The 17,118-nt window shown below is 34.3% G+C and overlaps 1 protein-coding gene across 4 annotated transcripts in view; it reads right to left on the bottom strand.

The window, feature by feature from the left end:
- Tusc3 (tumor suppressor candidate 3) overlaps positions 1 to 17,118 on the bottom strand; it is a 196,838-nt gene that overhangs the window by 63,222 nt on the left and 116,498 nt on the right. The window lies entirely within an intron of this gene.

The raw sequence follows: 17,118 nt of genomic DNA, 5'->3' as shown, positions 1-17,118 counted from the left end.
CACTACAAAAGATTCTTCAAGGAATCCTGCACACAGATAATGAAAGCAAACAAAACCATGAAAGGACAGGCAGCACCAAACCACAGGAGGAGAAAAGGCAAGAAAGTAGAGAGTAACATTTATTCAGCTACTCACAATCAAATGCTTAAATAACAAAGACAACTAACTGACAGGAATCACCACATACCTATCAATACTAACCTAAATGTTAATGGACTTAATTCCTCCATCAAAAGACACCATTTGGCAAACTGGATTAAAAAGGAAGATCTAACAATCTTCTGTCTACAGGAGACCCACCTCATCAACAGAAACAAGCACTGGCTGAGGGTGAAAGGATGGAAAAAGATCTACCAACCAATGGCCCCCAGAAACGGCAAGGGTAGCAACACTTATCCCAGACAAAGTACACTTCAAACTTACATTGATCAAAGAAGATAAAGAAGGACACTCCATACTAATAAAAGATGAAATACACCAAAAGGAAATAACAATTATCAACCTCCATGCACCCAACATCAATGCACCTAATTTCATCAAATATACTCTGAAGGACCTAAAAACATATATAAACTCCAATACAGTGGTAGTGGGAGACTTTAAGACCCCCCTGCCACCAATAGATAGGTCAGCCAAACAAAAAATCAATGAAGAAATTCTAGAACAAAAACACACCATAGATCAAATGGACCTAGCTGATGTCTACAGAATTTTTCAACCAATGTCTTCACAATATACGTTCTTCTCAGCAGCACACGAAACCTTCTCTAAAAATGATCATATCCTAGGGCACAAAGCAAGTCTCAGCAAATATAAGAAATTAGAAATAATACCATGCATTCTATATGATCACAATGCATTAAAACTAGAAATCAACAACAAAAAGAGCAGTAAAAAACATGCAAATAATTGGAAGCTGAACAACACATTGCTCAATGATCAATGGATCACTGATGAAATAAAAGAGGAAATTAAAAGGTTCCTGGAAGTTAATGAAAATGAAAACACTATCTACCAGAACCCATGAGACACAACAAAGGCAGTTTTAAGGGGAAAGTTTATAGTCGTGAGTGCATATATTAAAACATTAGAAAGATCTCAAATCAATGACATAATGTTACATCTCTAACTCCTAGAAAAACAAGAACAAGCAAATGCAAAAACAAGCAGAAGGAGAGCAATACTCAATAAAATAGAAACAAAAAAATAAAAAAATAAAAAGAATCAATTAAATAAGAAGCTGGTTTGACAGACCCCTGGCAAACCTGACAAAAATGAGGAGAGAAAAAAACCCAAATCAGTAAAATCAGAAATTTCAAAGGGGATATAACAACAAATATCATGGAAATCCAGGAAATCATCAGAGACTACTTTGAGAACCTATATTCCAATAAATTTGAAACTTGTGAAGAAATGGACAGATTTCTAGATACTTATGACCATCCAAAAGTGAACCAAGAGGACATTAATCACCCTAGTACATCTATAACACAAAATGAAATTGAAGCAACAATAAAGAGTCTCCCAACAAAGAAATGTCCAGGACCTGATGGATTCTCTGCTGAATTCTATCAGACCTTTAATGAAGAAATAATACCAACCCTCCTTACAGTGTTCCACAAAATAGACAGGGAAGGAACACTGCCTAACTCATTTTATGACGCACATCTCCAAACAAAACAAACACATTTCCAAAAACGAGAAATATATGCAGATTTCCTTAATGAACATAGATGCAAAATCCTCAATAAAATAAGAGCAAACCGAATCCAACAACATATCAGAAAGATCATCCACCATGACCAAGTGGGCTTCATCCCAGGGATGCAGAGGTGGGTCAACATACACAAATCTATAAATATAATACAGAACATTAATAGAAGCAAAGACAAAAGCCACTTCATCATCTCAATAGATGCAGAAAAAGCCTGCAATAAGATCCAACACCACTTTATGATAAAAGCTCTAAGAAAATTAGGAATACAAGGAATGTACTTCAACATTGTAAAGGCTATGTATGACAAACCTACAGCCAACATCATACTTAATGGTGAAAAACTGAAACCATCTCCTCTAAAATCTGGAACAAGACAAGTGTGCCCACTACTCCCACTCCTATTCAACATAGTCCTGGAATTCCTAGCCAGAGCAATTAGGCAAGAAGAAGAAATAAAAAGTATACAAATAGGTAAAGAAACTGTCAAAATATCCCTATTTGCAGATAACATGATCCTATATCTTAAAGACCCAAAAAACTCCTAGACATGATAAACAGCTTCAGGAATGTGGCAGGATACAAAATCAACTTACAAAAATCATTTGATTTCTACACACCAACAACAAACACATTGAGAAAGAATATATGGAAACAATTTCATTTACAATAGCCTCAAAAAAAAATCAAATACCTAGTAGTAAACTTAACAAAGGATGTAAATGACCTCTACAAGGAGAACTATAATCCTGTGAAGAAAGAGATGGAGCAAGACTACAGAAGGTGGAAAGAGCTCCCACACTCATGAATTGATAAAATCAACATAGTAAAAATGGTTAAACTACCAAAAGAAATTCCCATAAAAATCCCAAAGACACTCATCACAGAGATTGACCAATCCACCCTCAAGTTCATTTGCAAACACAAGAGACCACAAATAGCCAAGGCAATACTCAGCAAAAAGAGCAATGCTGGAGATATCACAATACTCGACTTCAAACTATATTATAAAGCAATAGCAAAAAAACCAGCATGGTACTGGCACAAAAACAGACATGAAGGCCAGTGGAACAAAACAGAGGAACTGGATATGAATCCACACAACTATACCCACCTTATTTTAGACAAAGGTGCCAAAAATATATGATGGAGAAAAGACAGCCTCTTCAACAAATGTTGCTGGGAAAAGTGGTTATCCGTCTGCAAAAACTGAAACTGGATCCATGTTTATCATCCTGTATTTGTATCAACTCAAAATGGATCAAGGACCTTAGTATCAGACCAGAAACTGTGAAGTTAGTACAGGAAGGAGCAGGAAGCACTCTGAAAGTAATAGGTATAGGAAAGGACTTCCTCAATAGAACCCCAGCAGCCCAGCAACTAAGAGAAAGAATGGACAAATGGGACTTCATTAAATTAAAAAGCTTCTGCACAACAAAGGAAATGGTCTCTAAACTAAGGAGACCAACACAGAGTGGGAGAAAATATTTGCCAGCTGTACATCAAACAAAGGACTGACAACCCAATATACACAGAACTTAAGAACTGATCTCTCCCCAAATCAATGAACCAATAAAGAAATGGACAACTGAACTAAACAGAACTTTCTCAAAAGAAGAAATTCAAATGGCCAAAAAACACATGAATAGATGCTCACCATTTCTAGCCATAAAAGAAATGCAAATCAAAACCATACTAAGATTTCACCTCACCTGTTAGAATAGCCATCATCAAAACACCACCACCAAGTGTTGGCAAAGATGTGAGGAAAAAGGAACCCTCATACACTGCTGGTGGGAATGCAAGCTAGTACAACTATCTGGAAAACAATATGGAGGCTTCTTAAAAAACTAAACAGAGATCTGCCAGATGATCCAGCAGTCCCATTCTTGGGGATATACGCAAAGGAATGTGACACAGGTTACTCCAGAGGCACTTGCACACCCATGTTTATTGGCACTACAATAGCCAAGTTATGGAAACAGCCAAGATGCCTCACTACTTGACGAATGGATCAAGAAAATGTGGTATTTATACACCATGGAATTTCAGTCAGCCATGAAGAATGAAATCTTATCATTTGCAAGTAAATGGTTAGAACTAGAGAACTTCATTCTAAGTGAGGTTAGCCAGGCTCAGAAGACCAAAAATCGTATGTTCTCTCTCATATGCAGACTTTAGATCTAGGGCAAACACAGCAATGTGGTTGGACTTGGGTCACATGACAAGGGGAGAGCTCATATGGGAGGTATGAGGATAGGTAGAAAACCCAAAACATGAAAGCGTTTGATGTCCCCACTCTAGAGGAGCTAATACAGAAACCTTAAAGCTACAGAGGTTATCATGAGAAGGGGATCAGGAATCAGTGTAAAGATCAGTTAGAGAAGAATCAACTTGGGTTGTAACACATTTGTACACGGAAGCAATGTTAGGAATCTCTCTGTATAGCTACCCCTAACTCAACTAGGAAAAACACTTTGTCTTTTTTATTATGTCTTCTCTTCAACAAAATTAGAAATAAGGGTATAACAGGCTCTGCCTGGAAGCAAGGAGGAGAGGGGGGTGAGGATGGGGGAGGGGAGCGGGGGGGGGAGAAATGACCCAAACAATGTATGCACATGTGAATAAATAAATAAAATAAAATAAAATAAAAGAATGGCACTACTAGTGAGCTAAACTATTCCCAGCACTCTTTCACTCATATTTAATATTAGTCTTCATATAGAAAACCGCAGGTGACACCTTTGATTCACAGACTATTCAGAATCTTCATATTTGTTAGAATTTCTATCAATCTTTTAAATGGACTTTAACATCAAGATTCATAGCCTGGCTCAAAAAACCAAAAATCGTATGTTCTCCCTCATATGTGGACATTAGATGAAGGGCAAACACAACAAGGGGATTGGACTATGAGCACATGATAAAAGCGAGAGCACACAAGGAAGAGGTGAGGATAGGTAAGACACCTAAAAAACTAGCTAGCATTTGTTGCCCTTAATGCAGAGAAACTAAAGCAGATACCTTAAAGCAACTGAGGCCAATAGGAAAAGGGGAACAGGTACTAGAGAAAAGGTTAGATCAAAAAGAATTAACCTAGAAGGTAACACCCACGCACAGGAAATCAATGTGAGTCAATGCCCTGTATAGCTATCCTTATCTCAACCAGCAAAACCCCTTGTTCCTTCCTATTATTGCTTATACTCTCTCTACAACCAAATTAGAAATAAGAGCAAAATAGTTTCTGCTGGGTATTGAGGGGGGGGAGAGGGAGGGGGCGGAGTGGGTGGTAAGGGAGGGGGTGGGGGCAGGGGGGAGAAATGAACCAAGCCTTGTATGCACATATGAATAATAAAAGAAAAATGAAAAAAAAAAGATTCAAATATTAGCTACTAGTTATTCATAATATGTATTTCTAAACTTTAAATTTGTATTTTAAGATAATTAAATCTAATTATCATCAATTTATCTTTGAATTACTCTTAATCATGTTATAAGATTCACCACTCTAATTCTGGCTCTAATACATTCTCTTGTAATATTATTTTTCCTCCTCTGTAAAAGAGCCATCCTCTGACCTCATGGCTTTGTTATATGGCATCTATAAAATACTGTATGTTAAAAGTACTCTATAGATCAGGACAGGTTAGAGTAAGTGTCCATGTAAGATGAGCAGAGGACAGAAGTTGAGAGGCACTTGGTTACACATATGTTCCTGTGTCTATGAATGTGTACTATAAATTTCCAAATAAATATAGATATAATATTTACCAGACATCTAATAAAGAAAAAAATTAAGTCTGTACCTGCGTACATGTCACCTTGAACAAGACCTGTACAAGCCCATTGAATTCTCATTCTAGTTACTACCCTACCACAGCAAAAGTATCCACTCTCAAGACATCTCACACTTAGTTTGCATGGCTTTTGCATGTCAACAAATGAAATTTGTTCATATTCTTTGTGCCTGGCTTTTTTCACTTAGCATTAAGAAACTCATTTTTATTTTTGAAAGTAGTTTTTATGTATGTTCCACTGTCTCAATTTACTCATCTATTCTACTAGTTGTTACTAGTCTGGGCTAGTAATCAAGCTACTATAACCATTTCTGTATAAATCATTTGGTAGCTGTTTATGTGTATGTGTATGTGTATATGTATGTGTATGTGTGTGTCTATATACACACATATATATATGTATGTGTTTCTCTTGGGTATATACCTAAGCGGTAAAATTGTAATGATCACTGGGTATGACTATGATCCATACGAAATATATACTGTCAGCTTTTAAGTTGGCTGAACCAATTTACATTCCAGTTACTGAAACTGTGCAGTATCAATGTTATTGATTTTAAACGTTTGATAAATATATGCCAGCACCTGATCATAGTTTTAACTTTTACATGCCTGATGAGCACTGAGGGTGCCTTCCTTTTCTTGTTTAGTGGCCTTGTGCAGAGCCTCTTTAGAGAAGTTGCCTGATATCATAACACTCTCATTTTACCCCATCTCTTGGCTGTTGCTTAATGATCTGGATGAATTTTTTATACATTCAGAACCAAGTGCTTTTTATGGCATTGGTATTAAATATATGTTCCTCCTCTACTCTATGACTTGCCTTTTTACTTTCTCAATGGCATCTTTTGTTGAAGTTCCTAGTTTTAATATAGCCTAATATAGCATTTTCCACTCATATTTTCCTTCATAATCTATGTTATTTATATTTATGGTAATACTATCTAAACTCACTTTTCCTGTATACATATCTAATTTTACTCTAGGACTATGTATGAAAAGGACTGCTTCTCCCACTGTATTTCAGTATCAAAATAGCTGTAAGTCCAGTTGCTGTATATGGGTACATTTCTTTCTGAAAAGAATACTCAATTAAATTTATCTTCATATTAATAAATCATATGTTTTAATACAGCTTTAAAATAAGGTTTGATAACTGGTAGCATAAGTCAATTGGCATTGTATTTTGTTTTTCAATATCTTGACAATTATTACCCATTTGAATTTCCATATAGATTTCCTATAAACATAATTTAGAATTTAATATATTAATGATACCTGTTTAGTAAATTTCTGACTTGGTCATTTAATCATAAAGCTACTGAGCTTGAAAAAAATTAAAGCTGGACCTTTTATAATAAATGCGATTTTTACACTTAAGGTGAAATTTTATTCCCCCATTTCCTTAAAAGGTATAAAATTACACCTTATAATGACAAATATCAAATCTTCACAAATATTGAAGATCAAAGCAAGATATATCATAGCCCCTGACTTCAGAAAATATTACAAAACTATAATAATTTAAGCAGTATGATACTGGCAAAAAACAGACCTAGAAACTCATGGAAAAATTTAAGAGATGTTAGAAATATGTGGTAAACTGATTGTCTACAAGAATGTCAAGGAAACACAATGAAGAAAGGATACTCTGTATACACATGTATGTAAATGCAAAAATGATACCTGCTGAAACTTCCAGGAATCAGGGGAGGGGGAGAAGAAGGAGAGCAGTGGAGGGGGTGAATTCAAGTATGATATATTTGATACACTGTAAGAACCTTTGCAAATGCTACAAAGTACCCCTACCCAGCACAATAATAATAAAAAAAAACAGTGTTAAAGAAATTAGATATTCATGCATTGCATTAAGGAATAAAGCTAGACACTTATCTCATAGGATTCACACTACTCAACTCAAAATTCATGAAAGACTTAAGCATAACACCTGAAACTAAAAGTGTAAGAAAACAGAGGAAGAAGAAAAAAAAACCTTCATGACTTGTTCTTAGAAATTTTTTCTCATATGACCACAAAGCAAAAATAGGCAATATTAAATTAAAAAGCTTCTGCATAGCAAAGGAAACAATCAACATAATGAAAAGGTAACCTATGGAATGACAAAAAATATTTTTCAAACTGTACATCTAATAGTGAGTTGCTATTTTAAATACATATGGAACACTTACAACTTAATAACAAAAAAAAACCCATATATAACTTGATTTTAAATGTCTATAAAGGACTTGAATAGACATTTTTCCAAAGAAGGCATAATGGCCAGCAGAAAAGATGCTCAACAACACTAATCACCAGGGAAATACAAATCAAAATCACAGTGAGATATCATCTCATATTTACTAGGATGGCTATTACCAGAACAATTTATAAACGGTCACGATGTTAAAAAGTGGAGTCTTGCACACTACTGGTGGGAAGGTAAAAATTGTGCAGATACTATATAAAACAGTATTGAGATTACACAAAGACTTTACAATAGAAGTACTATATGATCCAGTAATCTCACTTCTTGGTATTTACCCAGAGTACTGAAATTAGAATATCAAAGAGGTATTTGGTTTCCTATGTTGACTGCAGCATTATTCACAAGAGCCAACAGGCTGGGGAAAACTTAAATATACACCAGCAAGTGAATGGATAAAGAAAATGTGGAATGTTCATGTAGTGGAATATTAGTCATTAAAAAGAAATAAATCCTATCATATGCAAGAACATGGATGAACCTTGAGAGCATCATGTTAAGTGAAATAAACTAGTCACTGTAGGATAAATACTGTATTATCCCATTTATATACTGTATCTAAACATAGTCAAACACAGAAGCATAGAATAGAGTGAGGATTATCGAGGAATGTAGAGATAGAGTGGGGGTAAGTTAATATTCAGTGGGGGGATTTCAACTGCACAAGACGACTAAATCTGGTGCTGTAAGCACCTCGTCTTTTGTTTAACAATACTACATTTATTAGATACTTAAAAATTTGTCAAAGATGGTACATATCAAGGTTAATGTTTTTGCCACAATAGAAAAAACCCCACAGTTATAGGAAGAACATCAAATTACATAAATAAAAAGTTTGGCAAAACTTAACACTACTTAGAATTCTATTTAGAAAGTATGACTTCAGAGGAAGGGAAAAAGTATTATTTCATGAAAGCATGGAGCACTGATAGCAAAAACAAAGCATGTACAAAGTTAGTAAACTCATACATTAAAGTAAATCACTAATAATTTCAACATAAATTAAAATAGTTGATGTAAAACAGTTGCATAAATCATCTTGCAAAATGAGCAAAAATTAGAATCAAATTAGGTTCTATTTATGTGCAGTACTTTCTTGTAAGTTTGCAAAGTTATGACAATGCTGTGCTTTGTCTGTTACTTCCTAACCTCGTATTGAAATTTTAATTGCAATTAAAAGGTGGGAACTTTAAGAGGTAATTAGGCCATGAAAATTCTGCCCTCATAAATGGATTACTATTGCTGTCATGAAAGTGGGTTCCTTACCAACAGACCAGGTCAGCCTCATTTTGCTTCTCTGGCCCTGCCAGCAAGAAAGCCCCCACCAGATGCTGATACCTTGATATTGGAACTCCAGGCTCCAGAATTGTAGAAATAATTTCTTTTCTTTATAAATTACCCAGTTTCTAGTACTCTACTATAGAAGTTCACAACATACTAAGACAAGTGGTTATTCAATTATGCTATAAATATGGAAACCACAATAAACGTTGGTCATACATTTTAAGATATACCTTGAAATTTAAATAAATTAAAAAGAAAACACGTTTTCTTCTCTTATTCTAATGGAAAATTACTATTTCAAGTAAATATTCTATAGCAGTATTCCATTTTATAAAGCAAAGTTAATTTTCTAATTTGTTACCACAGTATGAAAACACATTATTATGCAAATCAATTCATTAAAACAAAACTTCAACTACAATTTCCTCTTCGGTCTATGATTACATTTTGCATATAAAAAGTAGGAAGGGAAATTGTCCTGAAGTACAATAAAATACAAAACAGAAAAAGAGCTATATACTACTAGACAATTTTCTCCTATTTCCATGATGCTAGGAAGTCTCGGTAATACTGATCAATAATTAATGCCTTCAATATATCAAATAATTTACTCAAATGTATGAGAAATTTATATTTTTATAAAATATAGGGTAATGAAGAGTTTGGGATAAAATTCAAGTTTTAAATTATTTTGCCTATAGACTTAAGTTGCACTATTTCTGTAATGTTGTTTTCAATTGACACATAATTATCGTATGCATTTATAGGGTAATGATCATCAATACATCACTGTGGTATGATCAAATCAGAGTATATAATACATATATCATCTCAAGCATCATTTCTTTGTGGTGAGAACATTCAAAATCCACTCTTTTAGATATATTGAAAGATGCAATATTGTTGAACACCACTACTTTACTGAGCAACAGAATACCAGCAATGCAATTCTGTACTCATTGACCCATATTTCCTCAGACCACTCATGCTCCCCTCTGCTCCTTTGCCTGTGCTACCCACTAATTTAGTCAGTACTTGTATGAGCTCAATCATTACAGCTTTCTGTTATTAATGTGTTAATAAGATAAATATATTTGAAATGTACTGTATTCAGGGAGAAAATGCTTTTATTTTGAAAAACAAAGAAAATTCCCTTTTCTTATTGTGTTCTTTTATGTTTCAATGTTATCCTTTCTAGGGAACTGTGCTAATCTCTCCCACAAAATGGTAATATAAAAATTTGGAGTAGGGGGAATGTGTCCAAATCAGTAAAGAAAAACCTTTCTAATCTAACTTGCACCATAAAAATAGATGCTGATATAATATTAAATATGACATTGGTAGTACCAATTCATGATTAACTGACAATATGCTGATTCTATTATTCTTCTGACTAGTGAGGAAAAAATTAAAGGAGAACAAGATAATTCAACTTAAAAAATAAAAATCTCATGTATGAGTACATTATAATGATTTAACAAAATATTTGAGGAACCACAGATATCGAGTTGTACGTATCAAAAACAGTTTAAGAAAAACTGCATTTAAAGATTTGACTAAAAAGATGTAAGAAACATTAAAGATTATATTAACAGAAAACTGATGAAACTTAAATAGATGAACTATGTTCATAAATATGTAAAAGGAAAGGAGAGAGAGTGTAAATAAGAAGGACTGAACCTCAGAGGAATGGTGGAGTAGATGAGAATTGAAGAATGGGTATGATTTGTAAGAGTAGAAAACATCTCAGGGACAGACGTAGAGGAAATAAGCATATGTTTAGAGATCAAAGAACAGTAAAAATAGGCTAGCAAGGAGTTTACCTGCAAAGCACCAGAGGAATTAGGTTAAAAAAGGAAATTACAATGGATGTGAAATCAGGAGCCATTTAGGTTTTCCAACTTGATTGTTACATGTGGAGCTCAGTGGTAACATAGCTCAGTGCCTGACACGTATTCAGGAATCAACAGATGACACATTGTGGTAATTCTCATCAGAGCAAATATCAATGAAGCACCCACCAGAACAGTGGTGAATAGAGCCATAGAAAACAGAAATCACAGTAGAACACTGATTTTTCATACACTTTATAAAAAAAATGTTTTAACATAATGAATACTGATTTAGAGAAATATTAGTAATAAATAGTAACAAATTTATGAGATTTCCTAAATTTACTGTATTATGAAGTACTATTAACACAACAGTGATTAAATGTTTGCATCGGATTCTTCTCTTTGTAACAGTTGCACAGCAGTGCCCCAAACAGAGAAAATTCTTATGGCCAGGAGCTTACATATTATTGGGATCATGGTAAAAGAGAAACAAAAATACACAAACTACATAAATTAAGCATGCTACATGGAGTTCACAACTGTAGAGATAAAACAGCAAAGGGAGAGAGCAAGAGGCCTGAGGTAGGAGATGAGAAGAAAGGCTGCATTTTCAAACAGGGTAGTCAGGAAAAGTTGCAGAGAAGACTGCATTTGTGTGGAGATCTAAAGGAAAAGCAATAATGTGCTGCTCTGTAATTCCAATTATTTTCTTTGTAGTAACTTGATTTTGAATAGCAAAGGCATTAAGAAATTATTCTTTTGTCTAAGTAATGATTTTTTAAAAACACACAGCAAAAAGAATGTTTGATTTACTATGGCAGCTGAATATCTAAGAATCTAATGTTGACTTCACATCCTTACCATCTGTATTAATCTGAAATGTTCACAAATATATGAGACTAAATTGATTATGATGTAGTATTAATGACTACCTCTGGAAACATGTAATTAGTTCCCAAGCCTGACAGCCATCAGAGAACTTCAGTAGGGATACCTACTATAGTATTTACATATGAAATGAGGTAATGTTTCTCACAAACAAAGACACACAAACTAAAACTAAAAGGTTGGAAAAAGATTTACTAGGCATGCAGAAACAGATTTAAAAAAAGAAAGAAAAACAGGAGTAGCTGTTCTCTTATCACACAAAACACATTTTATGTGAAAATCAGTCAGAAGAGGTAAGAAGTCGACTGCATATTAATAACGAGAACAACTCAGCAAGATGATACAACAGTTCTAAATATAAGTACTCCAAATACCAGAGCCCCCACATTCGTAATATAAACACTTCTGAGCTACGAACAGAGAGGACCAGATACAATAATTGTGGGAGATACCAACACACCACTCTTTTTTTCACCACTCTCTTCAATAGAACTTCTGGGCAGAAAAGCAACAAAAATAACTTAGAGCTAAACAATATCTTCAACAAATGGACTTAGCAGACGTTCATAGAGTACTTCATGCTATGACAGCAGATTACACATTCTTCTCAGCAGCCCATGAAGCTTTTTCCAAAATAGACCACATCCTAGGTTATAAACCAAAACACAACAAATATAAAAAATATTCAAATAATCCACTATATCCTAACAGATATTCATGGAATAAAATTAGAAATCAATAGCAAGGGTAACCATAAAACCCATTCAAACTCATGGAGATTGAACAACACACTTTTGAACAAACAATGAGTCACTGAAGATATTAGGAAAGAAAATTAAGAAATTCCTAGAATCAAATGAAAATGAGGACATAAATTACCAGAACCCATGGGATGCAGCAAAAGCAGTCGTAAGAGAAAAGTGTATATCCATGAGCACCCACATCAGAAAAGTAGAGATATCTCAGAAAAATAATCTGATGATTCCTCTTAAACTTGTAGAAAAACAAGAGCAAGCCAACTCAAAAAGTAAAGATAGGAAAGAGATTATAAAAATCAGGATAGAAATCAATAAATTGGAGATAAAAAAATACAACGAATCAACAAAACAAAAAGGTGATTCTGTGAAAAAATAAACAAGATGGAAAAACCTCCAGTCAAGTAAACTAAAAGAAGAAAGGAGACAACCTGAATTAATAAAGTCAGAGGTGAAAAAAGGAACGTTGCAACAGACACCAATGAAATTCAGATGATCATATGGGAATACTTTAAAAATCTATACATCTGCAAACTGGAAAATGAAGAAGTAAATTTCTTGACATACTTGTGATTCATCAAAATTGAATCAAGAGATTATTAAAAACTTAAAACAGATCTACAATAAGTAATGAGATTGAGACAGTTTATAAAGAAACTCCCAACAAAGAAATGCCCAGGCCCTGATGAATTCACTGCTGAATTCTACAAGATGTTTTTTTTTTTTTCCTCCAGCATAGGGGTTTGAACTCAGGGCCTACACTTTGAGCCCTACCACCAGCCCTTTTTTGTGATGAGTCTCACAAATCATTTGCCCAGGCTAGCTTTGATCCATGATCCTCTTGATCTGTGCCTCCTGAGTAGCTACAGACTTTTAAAGAAGAACTAACACCAGTGCTCCTCAAATTATTCCATAAAGTACAAAAGGAAAAAATACTACCAAACACAATCGATGAAAACAGTATTACTCTAATACCAGGTAAAGACGTATCAAAAAAGAAAGTTATATGCCAATATCATGGATGAACAAAGATTCAAAAATCCTCAATAAAATATTTGCTAATAGAATCCAATGACACATTAAAAAGATCATACACCACGAGCAAGTAGATTTCATTCTGGGATAAAAGGATGGTACAACATCTATAAATCAATAAACATAATACAACACACAAACGGAATCAAGGACAAAAGCCACATCAACATATCAACAGATGCAGAAAAGGCCTTTGACAAAATTCCAAATCTATTCACAGTCAAAGCTTTGAAGAAATTAGGAACAGAAAACGAAATGTCTCAATGTTATAAAGGATATATGACAAACCTATAGCCAACATAATACTTAATGGGGAAAAACTGAAAACATTTACTCTAAAATAGGGATGAGGAAAGGGTGTCCACTCTCCCCACTCTTATTCAACACAGTGCTGGAATTCTTTGCCAGAGCAGTAAGACAGGAGAAAGAAGTACAAGGGATTCAAATAAAGAAGAAGTCAAACTGTCCCTATTTGCAGATTATATGATACTATACCTGAAAGACCCTAAAGACGCAACCAAAAAACAACCAGATTTCATTAACACTTAGCAAAGTAGCAGGATACAAAATCAATACACAAAAATCAGCAGCATTTCTATATACAAACAATGAACAGTCTGAGAAAGAAATTAGGAAAACAGTATCATTCATAATAGCTTCAAATAAATTAAATTACCTAGGAATAAACTTAACAAAGGAAATGACTGACATATACAATGAAAACTACAAGTAACTAAAGAAAGACATCAAAAGATGGAAGGACATTCCATGCTCATGGATCTACAGAATCAGTATTGTGAAAATATCTGTATTACCAAAAGCAATCTATATGTTCAATGCAATCCCGATCAAAATTCCATTGACATTCTTCACTGAGATAGAAAAGCCAACCTTAAAGTTCATATGGAAGCACAAAAGTCTTCGAATAACCAAAGCAATCCTGAGGGAAAGAGCAACGCTGGGGGTATCACAATACCTGACTTCAAGCTATACTATAGAGCCGCAGTAATAAAAATGGCATGGCACTGGCACAAAAACTGACATGAAGACCATGGAATAGAAATAAGACCCTGACAAAAACCCAAACTACTATAGTCATTTGAGTTTCAACAAAGGTAACTAAAATATGGGCTGGAAAAAAGACAGCCTCTTCAACAAATGTTGCTGGGAAAACAGGATTCCCACTTGCAGATGACTGAAACTAGATCCCTGTCTCTCACTTGTACAAGCATCAACTCAAAATGGATTAAAGATCTTACTGTAAGACCTGAAAAAGTGAAACTAATCCAGGGAAAAATAGGGAACACAATGGACCACACAGGCATAGGCAATTACTTTATGAATAAAACTCCAATAGCTCAGCAATTAAGATAATGTATTAACAAATGGGACTTCATGAAACTAGAAAGTTTCTGCACAGTAAAGGAAACAGTCACCATAATAAAGAGACAGCCTACAGAATGGGAGAAAATCTTTGCCAGCTATACATCTGACAAGGGATTCATAACCAGAATATACAGGGAGCTTAAAAAACTAACCTCTCCAAGAATCAACACACTGAATATGGGCTAATGAACTTAGCAATTTCTTGACATACAAATGGCCAATAAATATGAAGAAACAATCAACATCCTTGGCCATCAAGGCAATGCAAATGAAAACTACACTGAGATTCCACCTCACTGCAGCCAGAATGACTATCATCAATAAAATAAACAACGTTAACGAGGATGTGGGGAAAAGGAACACTTCTAAACTGCTGGTGGGAATGTAAATTAGTGCAACCGCTATGGAAAGCAATATGGAGGTCCCTTAAAAAACTAAAAAGAACTACAATAGGATCCAGCAATACCACTCTTGAGGAGCATAAAACCAAAAGAATGTACTCTAGGATATGACAGAGCCACTTGAACACCCATGTTTATTGCAGCACTCTTTATAATAGCCAAGCTTTAGATGCAGCCCAGATACCCCACAAATGATGAAAGGATTAAGAAAATGCAGTATATACACACAATGAAGTTTTATTCAGCCATAAAGAAGATTGAAATTATGTTGTTTGCAGGTAAATGGATGGAACTAGAGACCTTCATGTTATGTACAATATGCCAAGCTCAAAATAAATCAAAGGTCACATGTTTTCTCGCATATATGGAAGCTAGACCTGTAAGTTAAATGTATATATAGAAACATACATGAGCATATATATAAGTATATACGTACACAATGTGTATTACATATATATATATACACATACACATAGTGACAGAGAGAATGAAACTGTATTATTGAGTCTGTCTGAGGGGGCTACAGGAGGTGGGAGAGAAAAACAAAATGATACAGAATATTAGGGGAACATGGTGATAGAGAATGAGTAAGTAAGGGGGGAGGTAATTTGATAAAGGCACAATATATACACAATATCTGAAGTACCAAGGCGAAACCCCCTTGGCCTATCACTATACACTTAATTTTTAAAAAATGAAGGGCAGGATGGAAAAATAAATCTTTTCCCAGGGTGGTATCAGTGGAAGAGAGGTGGGCACAAGGAAAGGAGGAATAAGGGTAAATATGGTGGATGTGTTCTGCATCCATGTATGAAAATAGAAGAATGAAACCTGTTGAAATTGTTCTACAAAGGGGGGAAGAAGGGGAAGAGGAGAAGGGGGGAAAAAGAAGGGAGAAAGAGGAGAAACAGAAAAGGATGGGAGGAGGAAAGAGGAAGAATGATGGAGGGGGTAAACCTAACATACACTGTGAACACATACATAAATATCACAATATCCCCCTGTACAACTATTACATGCTAATAAAATCATAAAAAAGAAATGAGATGATGTTGAGCATTTCTTTCAAATGAACCCCACAGCAGGTAAGATGAATAGGAAAGGAGTACATATGAAACAGAATTGGTTATGAATTGATCACTGAAAACAATCTGGTGGTATTTAGATAAGAGTATGTCTGTAAAACTAAAGGAGAAAAAAAGCACATTTTCAAAATCATTTTAATCTTCAAAAACCTAATACTAAACCTCAAATACAGTACTTAGCTATGATAATCTATTTCATTATTTCATACCTATCAAAAGGAATGAGAATACAAGATAAATTCAGGAGCAGTTACTAACATGAACATTGCTACTAATTTACTAACACATCAATCTGACTTCTAGTTTTCTGGCAAAGGATTCCTAACGTTCCAATACTAGATTGCTAGGGTCCTTAATGATGTTTTAATTACCCTCTTTTGAAATAAGTTAAATTTGTCACTAGCTACAAACTGTTTCTATTTTCTCTGTGACATTAAATTTATTGCCATGGCAATTTATAAGGTAGAAAAAACAGTTTATGCATGCATACTTTTTATGGTAGGTACACTGATTTTTAAAAGATCAACACCAAAGTAGTTCTTACCCTAAAAAGGAAAAAAATATATATATATATGTACGCATATATAGCATGTGTGTGTGGCAGCATGTGTATATATACATATATACACACATACATATTGGATACAGGTAGTAAACCAGACAGTACATTTTAAT

Source organism: Castor canadensis, chromosome 14 (genome assembly GCF_047511655.1).
Source record: "Castor canadensis chromosome 14, mCasCan1.hap1v2, whole genome shotgun sequence".
NCBI classification, from domain to species: domain Eukaryota; kingdom Metazoa; phylum Chordata; class Mammalia; order Rodentia; family Castoridae; genus Castor; species Castor canadensis.
The sequence above is the reverse complement of the archived record's forward strand: the minus strand, read 5'-3'. Positions and strand labels throughout refer to the sequence as shown.